The sequence below is a fragment of the Oncorhynchus kisutch genome, linkage group LG5 (genome assembly GCF_002021735.2).
Source record: "Oncorhynchus kisutch isolate 150728-3 linkage group LG5, Okis_V2, whole genome shotgun sequence".
Taxonomy (NCBI): domain Eukaryota; kingdom Metazoa; phylum Chordata; class Actinopteri; order Salmoniformes; family Salmonidae; genus Oncorhynchus; species Oncorhynchus kisutch.
Window position 1 is genome coordinate 6,025,069 of NC_034178.2, and position 4,753 is coordinate 6,029,821.

General features: G+C 47.7%; 1 protein-coding gene across 1 annotated transcript in view; it reads left to right on the top strand.

Annotated features, from left to right (window-relative positions):
* Window positions 1-4,753, top strand: part of LOC116374161 (heparan-sulfate 6-O-sulfotransferase 1-A-like) — a 28,430-nt gene that overhangs the window by 19,929 nt on the left and 3,748 nt on the right. The window lies entirely within an intron of this gene.

Consider the following 4,753-nt stretch of genomic DNA (forward strand, 5'->3'; position numbering starts at 1 on the left):
TTGGGGGTTAGGGTTAGGGAAAATAAATGCTTTGTGTGTGTGTGTGTGTGTGTGTCGATTGGCCATGGTGATCAGACAATCACGGAGCATTGCCAAGACGACAGCTGGGCTGGCTCGGAATTCCGGTGCATCTGAGCTGGGATTGGGATCGCAGGGGAGCGTCTGCATAGGATGGACACACACACACACACACAGAGGAGGGCATCGCAGGGGAGCATCTGTCTGGATCAGGGGAGGGATGAGAGGAGAGGTGAAGGGTTGATTTAGGGGGGTGAGATGTCACAGGGTTTAAAGGGGGAGAATGGAGAGATGCAGGCCTCTAGTCTGAGCAGAGAGAATCAACATGTCATCAAATGAACGATAACACAGAGACAATCAGCCCATCTCCTTCTCTCTCCTCTTCCTCCCCTTTTCTCTCTCCTCTTCCCTCCCCTTTTCTCATTCCTCTTCCCTCCCCTTTTCTCTCTCCTCTTCCCTCCCCTTTTCTCTCTCCTCTTCCCTCCCTTTTCTCTCTCCTCTTCCCCCCCTTTCTCTCTCCTCTTCCCTCCCCTTTTCTCTCGCCTCTTCCCTCCCCTTTTCTCTCGCCTCTTCCCTCCCCTTTTCTCTCTCCTCTTCCCTCCCCTTTCTCTCTCCTCTTCCCTCCCCTTTTCTCATTCCTCTTCTTTTTTAATAGCATCATAAGGAGAGGAGGAATAGAAAGCGATAGGCAGAGAGAGGGGAGGGGGGGGTGGAGACATTAGCTCAGGGGAACTGAAATGACCCCTAGCAGTGTTCAGATCTATTAAAGTAAAGTCGGGGTTGGAACACCAACAGAAAGCCTCAACATGCAACTGTCTTCCTTTACAATGTAAAGCCACAGTCTGAGTTCTCCAGCTATTTCAATGAATGAAGTTTATCCTTCGATTTGATGCTGGCCTGCTTACAGAGTGTGGCTTTAATGACCACATTTTCACTTCATTTTATCTTTTAGTTTTCTCTCTCTCTATTCCTCCCTCTCTCTTTCTGAGCTGTAGCCATAAGCATGTCCGTCACACTGGCCTTAATCTCTGAGTTCGCAGCTGCCAACGGTGGGTTTGTGTGTGTGTGTGTGTGTTTGTGTGTCTGTCTGTCTGTCTGTCTGTCTGTCTGTCTGTGCGTGCGTGCGTGTGTGTGTGTGTGTGCGCACGCCTGTGTGAAGCCTGGAGCTCCAGTTACACTCCCAGACAAAGGCCTCTTTCACCCTGCCCTTTATGTGAGGAAACACACACACCGCTCTGTACAAGACAGTTTGCCCCTGTTGCGCAGTATTCATTATTCCCCCTTTCCTCTCCTGTCTTTCCCTTTTTCCTAGGAATCTGTGGTTTCCCCCCTTTCCTCTACACAGACACTCACACTCCCCCAGGCGTGGCTCATTAGCCCATTCTTTAAACAGGTGGGCCATGTTGGCAGAGACCCCCGACACACACACGCTCACATCACTCATCCTTCCCCTCCCTCTCCCCAGGGAAAACCCTCGGTCCCCTGACCGAATCTCTTATCCAGCCCCAGGCTTCTCTCCGGGCCCAGGAAGCACCAAGGCCGGATGGCTGTTGACTCGTCTGTCTGCCTGTAACAAGCAGATATGCATTGTGTCTAAATGGTATTTATGCCTGTAGGGCTCTTCTCTCTTCTGCCACTCTCTCTGCCTCTTCTTTGTTTGGACTAGACTTGACTATTACCTCTTGAGGTTATTTCGGTAATAAGGTTAGGTGGGGTGCTGGCGAGGGGGCAGACAGACTGTCCTTATCGGATTGGTTTAGGGGATCATCCCCTTGTTAAGTAAGTAATGTAGTTTATTATAGAACAGTGTTTAAACACACTCACCATGTCCTACCTTTCCACGCCATGGACAGACTAGTGGTAATACTACGGAAGGAAGAAAGGAAGGAAGGAAGGAAGGAAGGAAGGAAGGAAAGAAGGAAGGAAGGAAGGAAGGAAGGAAGGAAGGGAAAGAAGGAAAGAAGGAAGGAAGGGAAAGAAGGAAGAAGGAAGGAAGGAAGGAAGGAAGGAAAGGAAGAAGGAAGGAAGGAAGGAAGGAAGGAAGGAAGGAAGGAAGAGGAAGGAAGGAAGGAAAGAAGGAAAGAAGGAAGGAAGGAAGGAAGGACAAGGGGAGGGGAGTAGAGGAAGAGGAGGGGAGGTCTAGAGTGTTTAAATGTTAAATACCTTATCACTCCAATTTCACACTCCCGTCTCCAGCCACAATATGACACACACTAATCCTGGCCTGAGGGAAGGGGTGTGCGTGTGTCACTAACGCCATCTGTCACTCTGGTAACCTCATTAAGCAGTCCTTGATTACCCCAACCTACCTTAAAGCCAGTCAGTCACTCACCTCTCCCCTCCTGCCTTTATCTCCCTCTTCATCCCTAACGCTGTGTGGTGTGTGGGTGGTGTGTGTGGTGTGTGTGTGTGTGTGTGTGTGTGTGTGTGTGTGTGTGTGTGTGTGTGTTGTGTGTGTGTGCGTGTGTGTGTGTGTGGTGTGTGTTTGCTGGGGGAAATACCTAAAACAAGCTGTTTCTTGCTGCTTGCCTGCCCCAGATACTGAGGTCAAGGGAATCAGTTTACACACACCCTGATGACAAGGGCTGATATCATCAGAATGTACAGCTAGTACATTCCATTGGCTCCGAATCCCACAGTCTGAGAGGCCTGAGGAGAGGAGACAGGCCAAGGGCTTTCCCTAGAAAGAACTACACACACACACACACTGATACTTTTCACATACACACATATTTGGTTATGGTTACAGGAATAAATGTTGGCAGTTCACTCTTGCTCTCCCCTCTCTCTCTCTTCATGTGTAAATATGAGTTTGGATTGACTTATCTCTGCCGCCAAAGAAATAAGCAGCTTAATAACAACTCCAGCCAGATAGACGGTGTGCGGATGTTTCCCTTTCCTTGCTTAGAGGGGGAAATGTCTTTTGACGGTAGGTGAGGACAAAAACGTTTGGGAGAAATGTTTTCTCTGCATATTTCATTTTTTTAAATGCAGAATGTTGCAGTGATTGAGTAAGATAACGAGGATAGAGAGAGAAACAGGAAGAAGACAGGGAGGTAGGATAGAGAGAGAAACAGGAAGAAGACAGGGAGGTAGGATAGAGAGAGAAACAGGAAGAAGACAGGGAGGTAGGATAGAGAGATAAACAGGAAGAAGACAGGAGGTAGGATAGAGAGAGAAACAGGAAGAAGACAGGGAGGTAGGATAAGAGAGAGAAACAGGAAGAAGACAAGGGAGGTAGGATAGAGAATAAACATAAGAAGACAGGTAGGTAGGATAGAGAGAGAAACAGGAAGAAGACAGGGAGGTAGGATAGAGAGAGAAACAGGAAGAAGACAGGGAGGTAGGATAGAGAGATAAACAGGAAGAAGACAGGGAGGTAGGATAGAGAGAGAAACAGGAAGAAGACAGGGAGGTAGGATAGAGAGAGAAACAGGAAGAAGAAGGGAGTAGATAGAGAGATACAAACAGGAAGAAGACAGGGAAGGTAGGATAGAGAGAGAAACAGGAAGAAGACAGGGAGGTAGGATAGAGAGAGAAACAGGAAGAAGACAGGGAGGTAGGATAGAGAGAGAAACAGGAAGAAGACAGGGAGGTAGGATAGAGAGAGAAACAGGAAGAAGACAGGGAGGTAGGATAGAAAGTGAGATGAGAGGATGGAGGGAGAGAAGGATAAAGAAGGAGGGAGGATAGAGAGAAAGGAAAAGGAAGGGGGATGGAGAGATAAGAGAGTGGGGATTGAGGGTGAGGAGAAGGAGAAGGATGAAGAGGGATGGAGAATAAAGTGAGAGAAAGAAAGGGAGACAGGGAGAGGAGGGAGGAGAGCAAGAGAGAAGCCAGAGGTTTGTGTTCTGGAGCAGGAAGCTGAGATTTCCACAGGAGACAAGCGCTGTGTGTTTCCTTAAGATAACATGGAGACCTGCACTGGTAGAATACACACACATACACACACACACACTCCAGTAGCTGATCCCACTGCAGGCGGCTTCAAGCCAGGGTTGAAAGCAGATTGAATTCCCTGCCGGATATTTTTTCCTTTATATTATTATACAACAAAGACAACAACGTTGCATATATACAATTTCTTTATTTCGTTGCGTTTCTTTTGTAGCTTGGTGATATGGCTGAAGCCTTCTGATGGCTTTTCCTCATTAGAACAGAAGCCAGAACTTTGATAAATCACTCTGGCTCCTGGCCTCCGCTGCTCTCACTGAATTAGCACAAACTAATTGAACATTCTTCAACTTCGCCCACTCTTTCTCTCCTCATATTTCTCTCTCTTTCTCCTTCTCTTTCTTTGCATACATTCTCTAGCTCACGTTCTCTAACTTTCTCAGTCAATATACAGTGTGTGTGTGTGTGTGTGTGTGTGTGTGTGTGTACGTGTGTGTGTGGTGTGTGTACGTGTGTGTGTGTGTGTGTGTGTAGCCCATTCCATAGATTCCTGTCGGGAGCTCTGAGTTATCTGTAGACATTGAATGATGTGAATACAACCAGTAGGACAGGATGAGGAGTGTCTCTACACTACGATGGGGTAAACACAATAACACATCACAGGAAAAACATCCTCTCTCTCATGGGCACACACACACACACACACACACGCACACACACACACACACATGAACACACACACACAACACCACCCACACACAGGTCTGTCAGGGTGGCTCAGTGGGGTTTCGTCTTCCTCTAGAGTATCAACCCTGCTGTTGAGAGATGACTCATACTGCAT